The sequence below is a fragment of the Staurois parvus genome, unplaced genomic scaffold (genome assembly GCF_062004578.1).
Source record: "Staurois parvus isolate SC_StPar_1 unplaced genomic scaffold, SC_StPar_1.0 ptg001270l, whole genome shotgun sequence".
NCBI classification, from domain to species: domain Eukaryota; kingdom Metazoa; phylum Chordata; class Amphibia; order Anura; family Ranidae; genus Staurois; species Staurois parvus.
Genome location: NW_028319066.1, coordinates 245,592 through 261,329, shown reverse-complemented (window position 1 = coordinate 261,329; position 15,738 = coordinate 245,592).

The window sequence follows — 15,738 nt, the reverse complement described above, 5'->3', positions numbered from 1 at the left end:
AAAAAATATATATATATATATATATATATATATATATATATATATATGATTTTTTTTTTATTTTCTATCCATAGAGGGACACAGGAAGTCTTAAATTTTTTTTTTTTTTTTAAATAACCAATTGCCCATGGTAGTACTGAACCTGTAAAAGAAACAGTTCAGCACTTCCATGGGCAATTGGTTATTTAAAAAAAAAAAAAATTTAAGACTTCCTGTATTCCCTCAATGGATAGAAAAAAAAAAATAAAATAAAAAATATATATATATATATATATAATTATATATTTTTTTATTTTTTTTTTTTCTATCCATTGAGAGACACAGAAAGTCTTTAAAACTTTGGGTTTTACTGCCATTTACAGGTGGACTGGACATTGGCAAACAAATTGTAGGCCAGCTTGGCTTTTAGCTCATGCCTCAGCTTTTTGCTAGGGTCCTAGGATTAGTCTCCCGCCTTGTATGAATGAATATAAGGCTTACTCTGATTGGCTGATGGGGAGATCAGGACATCATCCACTCACCTCGGCCAATCGGAGAAAGCCTTGTATTCATTCATACAATACAAAGCTTCCTGTGAAGCTAAAAAATTCATATGGGTACAGTGTTGCATGACCGCGCAATTGTCAAAGTGTGACAGCGCTGAAAGCTGAAAATTGGTCTGGACAGGAAGGGGGTGAAAGTGTCCGGACTTGAAGTGGTTAATAGGGAGTCAATCCGTTTGAACCATGTGTTTGGAATTCATACAGGAGAGTCATATAGTATGTATAGGATTTTTTGATATCCAAATATTTTATCCGGTTTTAAATTAAAAATCCAATTAAAAAAAGGTAATAGGCAGTCCATGTTTTTTGTTTTGTTTTTTTTTGTTCAAGAATTGTTTATTTTCCATCCATTATGGAAGACATTTTTGGTAAACCTTGGTTTTGCTGACCATCCATCAGCGTCAAGGGATTGGGCTTCCAACTATAAGCTTCAACAGGTTTCTCTCTCACTTCTATTAAAGTGGTTGCAAACACTTCCATATACCCAGTGAAGTGACTGGCCTCAGGTGATACACAGAGATGAAACAAATCCTCCTACATAAGTTGTACCTTTTTTATTAACCACCATCTTTCCTCTACAGCCGGTCAAAGTACAGAACTTACCCAGCATTTCTGAGCTCCAGAAGGCAGGGGGCGGGATCTGATGTCATACACTGCACAGCATAGGCCAGGGAGCTCAGTGTAGTCTGAGATCTGAGTGGAGGGAAAGGACACAAACCACCTCTACACAGCCACTGCCAAGGCTATCAATCACAGGCTGTCTTCAGGAGCTTCCTTCCCCAGTCCCCCTGGAGTCAGCATCACCTATCAGAAGTGACTCCCACAGCCTGTAGTTGGCCTGTTCACCCTGTGCCTACATGGGAGGGTTGTCGTGAAAAACAAATACAGCTCAATCGTGCATTATTTACCCCCCCCAACCACACATCTTAGGTCTGGTTAACCCCCAATTTTGTCCAATTTTGACAGCCTGTCTATTTGAATGGGCTGCAAAACACACTGGAATGCATAAAAAGATAGGGCAAGCATGATTTTTTCCAATCGCACTTCACCATACCTCATGGTACCATGCAACTTGGTGGCCGCACACATTCTGTGTTTGCAAGATGCCTAAGAAGTGCTATTCAATAATCATTGACACCCACATGGGACTCGCAAGGGCAGTGTGCTCTCCTGCAGGGTGGGGAATGTGCATGGAACACGCCTTTCCCGCACCGTGTTCTGGTGTGAACGGGCCCTTCATCAGCCATGTTTCTGTAAGTGCCGTGAAGTTGGATTTCTCCGAGTGCTCAGGTTTAGTGTTTAGGTGTGAACAGCGCTGTACTCTAACCTGATTGTAAAATCCACCACTTTGTCATGCTGATGGCTTTGTGACCCGGGACATTTCTGGTGCTGTGGTGCCCTACATGTCCCCTACGCTTCCCTACAAGGGGTGGAGCTGGGAGTTCTGTCATGTCTGATAAGGGAGACATCATGGGCTGGGGGCTTACTAAGAGGAGACTCTAAGACTCCACCCACTAAGGAGGAGACTCCTGAGACCACACCCACTAAGACAGGAGGCTCTGGGAACACGCTCACTACAAGCAGGGGACTCCTGAGACCACACCCACTAAGACAGTGAGCACACTCAGTACAAGCAGGAGACTCCTGAGACCACACCCACTAAGACAGGAGGCTCTGAGACCACACCCACTACAAGCAGGGGACTCCTGAGACCACACCTACTAAGACAGGAGGCTCTGAGAGCATGCCCACTATAAGCAGGGGTGTCAGGGCTCCCGGTAAGACCAGAGATGCGTGAACTGACACAGGGAAACGCAGGCTCAAGTATGGTGTAACAATATAATTTATTAAGAGTTATACACAAATATAACGCACAATATAACAAAGCCAAACCTGATAACGGAATGTACACAGATAAGAGCAGTCAGGGCTGGCGAGGTGGAGTGGTCAGGCAGGCCAGGTCAGGAATCATCGGGCAGACAAGACACAAAGGAGTAGGCAGAGCGTAGTCAGACGGGCCGGTTCAGGAACAATCAGGCAGACAAGGTACCAAAGGAGCAGGCTGGAGAGTGGTCAGGAATAGCCGAGGTCAGGACAGGCGGAGTTCATTCAGGGTCAGGATCAAGCAGAATCAGACAGGATGCAGGTACAGGGGCTCATGGGAAACATACACCAAGGCACTGACTGCAAGTCTGGCCATTCTTTAAATACACCTCCTGCAATCAGCCTCAGGTGATGGCTGACTGCAGGAGTGAGCTTCTGGTTGCTGAGAACACCCGCTGGCCAGCCCTGGTACTGCAGCCCACAAGGCAGGTGATGCAGCCCACAAGGCAGGTGAGTCCCACCACCATTGGCAAGTCCATTCCTGACAGTACCCCCGCCTCAAGGAGCGGCCTCAGGACGCTCCAAACAGTCCGTAATGGCCCAAATGTTCCACCGCCTGGGTCCGGCAACTGGCTGGACATCCCACTGCCGGAATCAAGTGATTGGCTGGGTCTCCAGCTGATAGGCCTATCTTTTTGCAGGAGACCGCAGGAAGGCAGATTGCTGGACACAGGATTTCCAGAAGCAGGCTGGGCATCAGGAGCCGGTACATCAGGCTGGGCAGCGGGCGGAGGCACGTCAGGCTGGGCAGCGGGCGGAGGAACGTCAGGCTGGGCAGCGGGCAAAGGCACGTCAGGCTGGGCAGCGGGCAGAGGCATGTCAGGCTGGGCAGCGGGCTGAGGCACGTCAGGCTGGGCAGCGGGCACCGGGTCATCTGGCACGACAGCGGGCACCGGGTCATCTGGCACGACAGCGGGCACCGAGTCATCTGGCACGACAGCGGGCACCGAGTCACCAAGCTCGACAGTGGTCACCGAGTCAAATGGCACGACAGCGGGCACCGGGTCATCTGGCACGACAGCGGGCACCGGGTCATCTGGCACGACAGCGGGGCACCAAGCCATCAGGCGGAGCAGCGGACACCGGGCCATCAGGCGAAGCAGCGGGCACCGGGCCATCAGGTGAGGCAGCAGGCACCGAGGCATCAAGCTTGCAGCGGGCACCGAGTCATCTGGCAGAACAGCGGGCACCGAATCATCTGGCAGAACAGCGGGCACCGAGTCAACTGGCACGACAGCGGGCACCGGGTCATCTGGCACGACAGTGGGCACCGAGTCACCAAGCTCGACAGCAGGCACCGAGTCAAATGGCACGACAGCGGGCACCGGGTCATCTGGCACAACAGCGGGCACCGGGTCATCTGGCACGACAGCGGGCACCAGGTCATCTGGCACGACAGCGGGCACTGGGCCATCAGGTGAGGCAGCAGGCACCGAGACATCAAGCTCGACTGTGGGTACCAAGTCATCTGACAGAACAGCGGGCACTGAGTCAACTGGCACGACAGTGGGCACCGGATCATCTGGCACGACAGCGGGCACCAAGTCATCTGGCACGATAGCGGGCACCGGGTCATCTGGCACGACAGCGGGGCACCAAGCCATCAGGCGAAGCAGCGGGCACCGGGCCATCAGGCGAGGCAGCGGGCCATCAGGTGAGGCAGCAGGCACCGAGGCATCAAGCTCGCAGCGGGCACCGAGTCATCTGGCAGAACAGCGGGCACCGAATCATCTGGCAGAACAGCGGGCACCGAGTCAACTGGCACGACAGCGGGCACCGGGTCATCTGGCATGACAGTGGGCACCGAGTCACCAAGCTCGACAGCAGGCACCGAGTCAAATGGCACGACAGCGGGCACCGGGTCATCTGGCACAACAGCGGTCACCGAGTCATCTGGCACGAGAGCGGGCACCGAGTCACCAAGCTCAACAGCGGGCACCGGGTCATCTGGCACGACAGCGGGCACCGGGTCATCTGGCACGACAGCGGGGCACCAAGCCATCAGGCGGAGCAGCGGACACCGGGCCATCAGGCGAGGCAGCGGGCACCGGGCCATCAGGTGAGGCAGCAGGCACCGAGGCATCAAGCTTGCAGCGGGCACCGAGTCATCTGGCAGAACAGCGGGCACCGAATCATCTGGTAGAACAGCGGGCACCGAGTCAACTGGCACGACAGCGGGCACCGGGTCATCTGGCACGACAGTGGGCACCGAATCACCAAGCTCGACAGCAGGCACCGAGTCAAATGGCACGACAGCGGGCACTGGGCCATCAGGTGAGGCAGCAGGCACCGAGACATCAAGCTCGACTGTGGGTACCAAGTCATCTGACAGAACAGCGGGCACTGAGTCAACTGGCACGACAGTGGGCACCGGATCATCTGGCACGACAGCGGGCACCGGGTCATCTGGCACAACAGCGGGCACCGGGTCATCTGGCACGACAGCGGGCACCAGATCATCTGGCACGACAGCGGGCACTGGGCCATCAGGTGAGGCAGCAGGCACCGAGACATCAAGCTCGACTGTGGGTACCAAGTCATCTGACAGAACAGCGGGCACTGAGTCAACTGGCACGACAGTGGGCACCAGATCATCTGGCACGACAGCGGGCACCAAGTCATCTGGCACGACAGCGGGCACCGGGTCATCTGGCACGACAGCGGGGCACCAAGCCATCAGGCGAGGCAGCGGGCACCGGGCCATCAGGCGAGGCAGCGGGCACCGGGCCATCAGGTGAGGCAGCAGGCACCGAGGCATCAAGCTCGCAGCGGGCACCGAGTCATCTGGCAGAACAGTGGGCACCGAATCATCTGGCAGAACAGCGGGCACCGAGTCAACTGGCACGACAGCGGGCACCGGGTCATTTGGCATGACAGTGGGCACCGAGTCACCAAGCTCGACAGCAGGCACCGAGTCAAATGGCACGACAGCGGGCACCGGGTCATCTGGCACAACAGCGGGCACCGAGTCATCTGGCACGAGAGCGGGCACCGAGTCACCAAGCTCAACAGCGGGCACCGGGTCATCTGGCACGACAGCGGGCACCGGGTCATCTGGCACGACAGCGGGGCACCAAGCCATCAGGCGGAGCAGCGGACACCGGGCCATCAGGCGAGGCAGCGGGCACCGGGCCATCAGGTGAGGCAGCGGGCACCGAGGCATCAAGCTCGCAGCGGGCACCGAGTCATCTGGCAGAACAGCGGGCACCGAATCATCTGGCAGAACAGCGGGCACCGAGTCAACTGGCACGACAGCGGGCACCGGGTCATCTGGCACAACAGCGGGCACCGGGTCATCTGGCACAACAGCGGGCACCGGGTCATCTGGCACGACAGCGGGCACTGGTCCATCAGGTGAGGCAGCAGGCACCGAGACATCAAGCTCGACTGTGGGCACCGAGTCATCTGACAGAACAGCGGGCACTGAGTCAACTGGCACAACAGTGGGCACCGGATTATCTGGCACGACAGCGGGCACCAAGTCATGTGGCACGACAGCAGGCATCGGGTCATCTGGCACGACAGCGGGCACCGAGTCATCTGGCACGACCGCGGGCACCGATTCATCTGGCACGACAGCGGGCACCGAGTCACCAAGCTCGATAGCGGGCACCGGGTCATCTGGCACGACAGCGGGCACCGAGTCACCAAGATCGACAGCGGGCACCGAGTCAATGGCATGACAGCAGGCACCGGGTCATCTGGCACGACAGCGGGCACCGAGTCATCTGGCACAACAGCGGGCACCGAGTCTCCAAGCTCGACAGCGGGCACCGAGTCAACTGGCATGACAGCGGGCACCGGGTAATCTGGCACGACAGCGGGCACCGGGTCATCTGGCACGACAGCGGGCACCGAGTCATCTGGCACGACCGCGGGCACCGAGTCATCAAGCTCAACAGCGGGCACCGAGTTAACTGGCACGACAGCGGGCACCGGGTCATCTGGCACGACAGCGGGCACCGGGTCATCTGGCACGACAGCGGGCACAAGTTCATCTGGCAGGACAGCGGGCACCGAGTCATCTGGCACGACAGCGGGCACTGAGTCACCAAGCTCGACAGCGGGCACTGAGTCAACTGGCACGACAGCGGGCACCGGGTCATCTGGAACGACAGCGGGCACTGGTTCATCTGGCATGACAGCGGGCACTGGGCCATCAGGTGAGGCAGCAGGCACCGAGGCATCAAGCTCGACAGCGGGCACTGGGTCATCTGGCACGACAGCGGGCACCGAGTCATCTGGCACGACAGCGGGCACCGAGTCATCTGGCACGACAGCGGGCACCAAGTCATCTGGCAGAACAGCGGGTACCGAGTCAACTGGCACGACAGCGGGCACCGAGTCAACTGGCACGACAGCGGGCACCGAGTCAACTGGCACGACAGCGGGCACCGGGTCATCTGGCACGACAGCGGGCACCGAGTCATCTGGCACGACTGCGGGCACCGAGCCACCAAGCTCGACAGCGGGCACCGAGTCAACTGGCACGACAGCGGGCACTGGGTCATCTGGCACGACAGCGGGCACCGGGTCATCTGGCACGACAGCAGGCACCGAGTCATCTGGCACGACAGCGGGAACCGGGTCATCTGGCATAACAGCGGGCACCGGGTCATCTGGCACGACAGCGGGCACTGGGCCATCAGGTGAGGTAGCAGGCACCGAGGCATCAAGCTCGACAGCGGGCACAGAGTCATCTGGCAGAACAGCGGGCACCGAGTCAACTGGCACGACAGCGGGCAGTGGGTCATCTGGTACGACAGCGGGCACCGAGTCAACTGGCATGACAGCGGGCACCGGGTCATCTGGCACGACAGCGGGCACCGGGTCATCTGGCACGACAGCGGGCACCGAGTCATCTGGCACGACAACGGGCACCGAGTCACCAAGCTCGACAGCGGCATCGAGTCAAATGGCACGACAGCGGGCACCGGGTCATCTGGCATGACAGCGGGCACCAGGTCATCTGGCACGACAGCAGGCACCGGGCCATCAGGTGAGGCAGCAGGCACCGAGGCATCAAGCTCGACAGCGGGCACCGAGTCATCTGGCAGAACAGCGGGCACTGAGTCATCTGGCAGAACAGCGGGCACCGAGTCACCAAGCTCGCCAACGGGCACCGAGTCAACTGGCATGACAGTGGGCACTGGGTCATCTGGCACGACAGTGGGCACCGAGTCATCTGGCATCACAGCGGGCACCGAGTCATCTGGCACGACAGCGGGCACCGGGTCAACTGGCACGACAGCGGGCACCGGGTCATCTGACACGACAGCGGGCACCGGGTCATCTGGCACGACAGTGGGCACTGAGTCATCTGGCACGACAGCGGGCACCGAGTCATCTAGCCGACCACGGGCACCGAGGCACCAGGCCGGACCACAGGCACCAAGACACCAGGCTGGATCAGCTCATCAGGCTGGATCACGAACACCGGGTCATCAGGCTGGATCGGGTCATCAGGCTGGATCGGGCCATCAGGCTGTGTAGCGGGCACCAGGTCATCAAGCTGGATCAGGTCATCAAGCTGGATCGGGTCATCAGGCTGGATCGGGTCATCAGGCCGGACCGGGTCATCGGGCTGGATCATGAACACCAGGTCATCAGGCCATCAGGCTGGATTGGGTCATTAGGCTGGATCGGGTCATCAGGCTGGATAGCAGGCACTAGATCGTCAGGCTGGGTAGGAACATCAGGCTGGGTAGGAACATCAGGCCGGGTAGGAACATCAGGCCGAGTAGGAACATCAGGCCGGGTAGCGTACACTGGGTCATCGGGCATCAGGATGAATTGTGGGTGCCGGGGCACCAGGCTGAACCACGGAAGACGGGTTCTCAGACGGCAGGCTGACCGGTTTGGATACTGGCAGGATGGTACTGGTTGGAAAGAATTTTCGCTTTTTCCTGGTTTTAGTTACTGGAGCACTGTAAGTAAGCGCAGGTTTGTAAATGGATGGAGCAGCTGTAGGCAGAGAAGAGCTGGGGGATGGAACAAAGAAGGGAGCATTTGCTACAGAGGACTTCTTTACAGGGTTAAAGGCAGGATAGGTGCGAGTGGGAGCAGGGTGTAACAAACTAGCTCATCAGAGCGGGAAGCGGAGTTCTTCTTTTTCTTGTTCCTTTCTGTTATTTGAGGTATTCCTCAATCATTCCTCACATCCCCCCTTTCCAGTCCTGAGAGGCAAACGTTATCTCCTGACGGATGGTGTAGGTCAACCAGGTTAAGACATCCCTGGTGGCGCCAGCGGTCTGGGAAAACTGTCACCTTTCTCACCTACGTTCTGATAAGGCCAGCCTTTTTCAGAGAGCTGGGAAGCATTGACCTAAAACGGTGTAAGCCCACACATCATCAAACTGACCAGAGTAATTGCACATTCCTCAGGTCAACTGTATGTTTCATATCATGGGGTATGAAGCTGGTAGTTTAATTCAGAGTTTCCCAATGACCACTCCCAAAACTATAGTCAGAGCCCCCCTCCCTTTGAGAGGGATTTTAAGAGAGACAGGCAGACAAGCCTGTGAGCCAGAGTGTAAAAGATCTCGCAGCTAACATCGTAACAAAAGGAGATCAAGAAATCACCTGCTCTGCAGCTGGAATCTGCAAACCCAGGCATATGGGCAAGTAACTTAACCCTGTAATCTTCTTCCTAATTATCTCTTTGCTGTGTCTTTATATACATATATATATATTTTTGTGACATCTCTTTGTAAATATTGTATGGCACCTGTTTTGACTCTTTTAGTAATAAATCTTTCTTTCTGAAAGTGTTAAACTGTTTCTAAGCGCTTACTTGCAATTCACGAATCCCTGCCTTTGAAGAGACGCTACTGTTTGGTATATCTCTGTATAACAGGTCCGCGGGCCGTGCTATATAGATCAATATTTCAATCATTATAGTGTATATTTGATAACGGGAGTTTCCCAGTCTCCAACAAAAGTGGTGGTGGCAGTAGAGGGTTAGTTGTGTAATTAACCCGACCCAGTAACAAGCGCATTTAGGCTGCAGGCACCGATTGTAGTCCATTAGCTGGGCAATAGCTGTGCTGGGTGCAGCTGAGTGTGGCCTTGTTACGCGCGTCACACCGCAGTTTTAGATCCGCCGGTCCTTCGGTCACGAGTTTGGTGAGAAGGTCTGGGGTCTGACGCCGTGCGCGTGACGTATTACTGTTAGTCGCGGTCGTGCGATTGTCGCATGTTGGTGGCGGCGATCGTGAATCCGTGACACGGGACTGACATGTGGTAGCTAGCAGGGTTTACTGGGCTGTCATTGGGGGTGCTGTCGGGAGTGCAGGAAGAAAGCTTTGAGCAGAGGAATGATGAGAAGCAGGACTGGTTTGTTGCAAGCTGACTGAGGCTGGGTGTAACAAGTCTGCCCAGGACTGTAGTATGGGTTGAACACAACTCCGCTTACACATAGCCTGTCTGACCAAAGACTGCACTGCGTCTATATACTCCACTAGCACATGAGATGGAAGAGCTGCATAATGCTCATGGAAGCAATCTGGATCCTCCTCCAACAACCATACCAGCGATTCCACTTGATCTGCACTGAATGGGGGAAAAAAGTCATCCCTGTTTTCAGGGGTACTAGCTGAAGCCAACTCCACACAAGCCTGAATTAATGGTTGCACCTCAGAGAACTCTGTGCCCTGATCTACCAGGGAATGCGCGACCCCTATGCATTCTAGCAGCTGATCCCTGGTATACTCCTGCAGAGTCTCATAGGCATATTCTTTGTCATCAAAGACTAGCAGACACAAGTATATAACCTCCGCCGGATGCATCCTTCACAACAAAAAGCCAAGATGGCTTCCCTGTGCAGCCACTTCTGGTCAAGAATGGCCTTGGTGTAATGTCAGGGTTCCCGGTAAGACCAGAGATGCGTGAACTGACACAGGGAAACGCAGGCTCAAATATGGTGTAACAATATAATTTATTAAGGGTATTACACAAATATAACGCACAATATAACAAAGCCAAACCTGATAACGGAATGTACACAGATAAGAGCAGTCAGGGCTGGCAAGGTGGAGTGGTCAGGCAGGCCGGGTCAGGAATCATCGGGCAGACAAGACACAAAGGAGTAGGCAGAGCATAGTCAGATGGGCCGGGTCAGGTACAATCAGGAAGACAAGGTACCAAAGGAGCAGGTCAGAAATAGCCGAGGTCAGGACAGGCGGAGTTCATTCAGGGTCAGGATCAAGCAGTATCAGGAATCAGGCAGGAAGCAGACAGGATGCAGGTACAGGGGCTCATGGGAAACATACAACAAGGCACTGACTGCAGGTCTGGCCATTCCTTAAATACACCTACTGCAATCAGCCTCAGGTGATGGCTGACTTCAGGAGTGAGCTTCTGGTTGCTGAGAGCACCCGCTGGCCAGCCCTGGTACTGCAGCCCACAAGGCAGGTGAGTCCCACCACCATTGGCAAGTCCATTCCTGACAGTACCCCCCCTTAAGGAGCGGCCTCAGGACGCTCCAAACAGTCCGTAATGGCCCAAATGTTCATCCGCCTGGGTCCGACAACTGGCTGGACATCCCACTGCAGGAACAAAGTGATTGGCTGGGTCTCCTGCTGATAGGCCTATCATTTTGCAGGAGACCGCAGGTGGGCGGCAGTGATGTGGGGCACTGATGGTGGGCGGCAGTGATGTGGGGCACTGATGGTGGGCTGCACGGATGTGGGGCACTGATGGTGGGCTGCACGGATGTGGGGCACTGATGGTGGGCGGCACGGATGTGGGGCACAGATGGTGGGCGGCACGGATGTGGGGCACTGATAGGCTGTGCTGATGGTGGGCACTGATAGGCTGCGCTGATGGTGGGCGGCACTGATGTGCACAGGTGGGCACTGCTGATCGGTGCCGATCCCTCCTCTGACAATTTCTGGATATCAGCAGTGCTCTCCTCATGCTGGGACAGTGCGAGGAAAGTGCAGCCGATAACCAGCAGCTGTATCCCCGGATGATTGGTGTCATCGCTGCAACCTCGTCTGTTATATTTTACCAAAAAATCGGGTCATTTATTGCTTTTTTTTGTGCCCTAAAATAACGTAAGTATTTTTTACTGAAATTTTGCGGTAATATCATGTGACATAAAACATTGGAAGTACCACTATTGTATTCTCCGGGGTCTCGGCTTTCAGGAAATATCTCATATTTGGGGGTTTTGTGTCATCTTTAAGCCTAAAATTATTTTTTTTAACTTGTGCAAAAAACGGCTCTGACGGCGAAAGGGATAAAGGATCAGCTGGACACGCCCCTTTCCTAAAGAGCAGCCAATCAGTGCTCATTGCACTGCAAGGTCTCTCCCCTCCTGGCTAATCCCAGGGGCGGGGCTGGAGACAGGCAGGGTGGGGAGGAGGAAATAAACAGCGCAATGTTAAAAATATAAAATTTTTAATGCGGGCCATATGTGTGTCAAATTCCGAACGATTTTTCATCCGAAAATCGAAACCGTTCGCTCGGTCATCCGATGGTGCCATGAAATGATTTAGAAAAGCGTCCAAGTCATAAAGTTCACCCCATATAACAGATGAAACGTCTGTTCCTGCCATGTCATGGCTCATGCACATATTCTTTTCGGAAAAACGATTGTACAGTTAGACCATGAGTCTAAAATCGCCCGTTTTTCACAAATTTTCCAACATGCCCCATCACTGAAAAGGGGAGGAACCACGAAAATTGACCGGTGCCATTGACCCACTAACAGAGTGAAAATCGGCTGATCAGTGCCCTGCTGATCGGTGCCCAGCAGTGCCACCCACCAGTGCAGCCCAGCAGTGCCACCCACCAGTTCCGCCCACCCGTGCCCAGCAGTGCGCCCACCTGTGCCACTCACCAGTGTCCATCAGTGCTGCCAGTCAGTGCCCAGCAGTGATGCCAGTCAGTGACACCTATCAGTGCTGTCTATCAGTGCCACCTATCCGTGACACCTCATCAGTGCTGCCTATTGGTGCCCATCAGTGCTGCCTCATCAATGCACATCAGTGAAGGAGAAAAGTTACCGGTTTGAAAAATTTTATAATAGAAACAAAGAAACTTTTTTTTTTTCAAATTTTTTGCACTTTTTTTTTTGTTTATAGCACAAAAAGTAAAGCGCCCAGCGGCGATTAAATACCACCAAAAGAAAGCTTTATTTGTGAGAAAAAAATGATAAAAATTTCATATGGGTACAATGTAGCATGTGTGTGTATATATATATATATATATATATGTGTGTGTATGTGTATGTATATATGTATATATATGTTGTGGCAGTGCGGTGTCCTGCCACGGTCAAAATAAAGCTGAAAACCCTGGATTCTCAACCAGGCAGGTTGAGGGGCTCCAGAGAGTTAATGTATTGCAGAGGAAACTGACTTTTCGGTTTCCTCATTTATTTATTAAGCTTGTTTTGGGATCTGGAGCCTGGAGATTTTGAAGAGATCTGGGAGGGATGAAATCTCCAATCCGGGGTCCATGTTTTGAGAACCCCCAGCACACTGATTGCACAGGTGTGTGCAGGCCTTTTTGTAGAGGCCTAACCATAGTTCTGGGCTCCACCCCAGCAGTTAGGAGTCAGGCGGGCTCCACCCCGGCAGACAGGAGGTCTCTGCTGTGGAGTCAGGTGGGCTACACCTAGGAGAGGTGGAAGCCAAAAGCAGCAAGGGGCTGCTACAGAATAGCTGTGTGCTAAAGGTTCGCTGGGTGCCAAAAGAACCTTTTGGGAAGAGTCTGCAGGAGGCAGACTTAAAACTGCTTGCAAGCCAGGAGGCTGAATACTATGAATTTGCTTGATGATGGATACCCCTGCATGGGAAGAATTCTTGTTTATTTGAACTTTCTTGTAAATAAAAGTGGGCTAAAAAGGCCCTTAAAGAAAGCGAGTAGCTGTGTGCGTTTAAAAGGCTCTACCACCTTGAAGCGAGTTCCCACATATGGTGGAGGATGCGGGCAGAACTAGAGATCCCAGCAAGGAAGTAAGTTCATGTGTTGAACTGTGTTTGGTGCATGACTCTACACTATCAGTGTGTGCAGGTGAGGAGATCCTGCAGAGAAAAGGAACTTTCCTTAAAGAGACAGTGCTCCATTGTGTTGATGGACTGTGCAAAAGTGTTGTGGAGTGACTGCAAAGATGGGGCGGTCAAAACTCAAAAAAGAAGCAAGATTTTCTGAAATGAGAGACAGAGCCCTGTGGCTGGAGGGGTTGTTACCACCAGAACAAGCCCCATACATGGCTGCACAGAGTTTGCCACAGTGGGAAGTTCATGCTGTTGTCCCTGGCAATGCTGGTGCAAGGAAACCAGTTTTCTGTGTGCAGAGTACTAAGCCTGAAAGAGGATGCAGTGTTGGAAGTTCGGCTAAGATACTGCCGCAAGGGCGCTGTTTGCGGTGCAGTGAATGGGGGCACACTGTCTCCAAGTGCCCTTTATCCCAGCTTCCAGTGCAAGGTGACACAACCAGACAAAGGTCTGGGTATGCAACTGGGAAGCCTGCTTGGAGTTCCAGGAAAGAGCAGCAGGCTGCCCAAAAGTTTCAGAAAAATGTGGTTGCCCATAGCAACACATGTTACTTCAGGCCTGCGGACCCTGTGAGAGAAGTGTCGTCTGCAGAGGATTGTGGCAACGCAGAGATGAGAGTTCAGCACATCTGGAGGAACCCACAAAGTTCAGCTGGGAGAGTGCCATCTCCCATAGCAACAGGAGAAAGCCTGCCAACCAGGAGAAGGGGCTACAAGGGAAATGTGGTTCCATATCCCAAGAAGGTTGTCGGTGGAACCATACCCTGCCTGGAATGTGGTTAGTTTGGGCATGGTATCTTTACCTGCCCCATATTATGGAATACCACTGATGAGGGTGCTACTGGGCAAAAGTCTTCATCTGCAAGCCCAGATTCATGTTTAAAAATGTTGGCAGCCACCTCTAGCAACAATGAAGTACCTGTTTTGCCTGCAGGGGGTGCCAAGGAGTCAGAAGTGCCTGCCACAGTATCATCCTATAGCTGCATGGATGAACTGGCTGGCCAAAGCCAAGCAGAGGAGATGACAGAAAGGATCCAGATCCCACGCACTCAAGTGAAGGTGAAGCCTGTTACAGTGGTGGGTAAGACTGGTACTTTTGAGAGAAATGTGAGCGATACTAATGCACTGATTGAGACTGACTTTGAGACACTCTGCTATAAATATGGGATACTCCCAGTTGAGAAACCCACTGCTGGTGATTGTGAGAGAGACTTGCCTCTGTATAATGCTCTGTTTAGCGGGGAGGCAACGGTTAAAAATGTCAATGTGAAGAGTACTGATATTGGGGTTGCACCAATGTCCTCTAAAGCGAATGCTGAATTAAATGTAGTAGGGGTGACCACTAAGCAGGATGTGTTATCTCCCCTAGCAACAGTGGTTAAGGTAACCCAGGATAACTATGGTGTTGCTCTGGTGGACCAGAGTGTATCTGAATTGAGTGATGAGAGTTTATTTCAGTGTGGCAATGGTGAATCTAAAAGGTATGAACGTAATCATAATGATGATGGGTTAATGCAATCCACTAATGCAAAAGTTTTTGTAGTGAATGACACGCCACTAGGTCACAGTGGTGAGAGTGTGAAATTGCAACCTGCTGTGCCTAGAAAAGGAGTCTCTCAGTGTGATATGGATCATGAAGATATAGGTAATGGGTCTGATACAGAGCCACTCTGTCCCTCTGTGTCTCCTTCAGCGGTTGGAGTGGTACTGCGTAGTACCTCTGATGGGATCACAGGGAAGATGGACTGGGACAGATGGGCAACAAGCTTGTTGGCATTAATAAAAGATACCTCTGTTGCCAACAATGAAGTGGACACAACTTCTGCTGTGCTGAAAAGAGGGACTGTGGAGCAGCTGTTAGTCCAGGGCGCTCCTGTCACTGCCAAAATTAACCCACCGCTGGTAAAAGGCACCATTGAGGATAAACACTCAGCAGAAGTTTTGCTCACAGCCCATAAAGGAGTTAATGGTGTGGTATACCAAACTGATATCCATAGAGAAGCCGTGGAAGAGCTCATTGACATTGAGCCTCAGAGTATTTGGGTGAATCCCACACCTGGTTACGCTCTGGGAGAGCCCCAGGTTGTTGTGTTGGGTACCTCCATAAGAGAGGAAGCCTCTTTAAGAAGCACCACCTCTGAGGCATCAGTAAATGAGTGTCTCCATGTCTCCAGGAAAGTCTTATGTGTAGAATCAGGCTGTCTATTGATAACAGACCTGCTGAAGGAAATGTTAGCCTTCTGGAGTGTACAGCCGGTGTATACCATACTGTCTCTTCCATGTTCGGGAGAGCTGGTACAGTGGAGT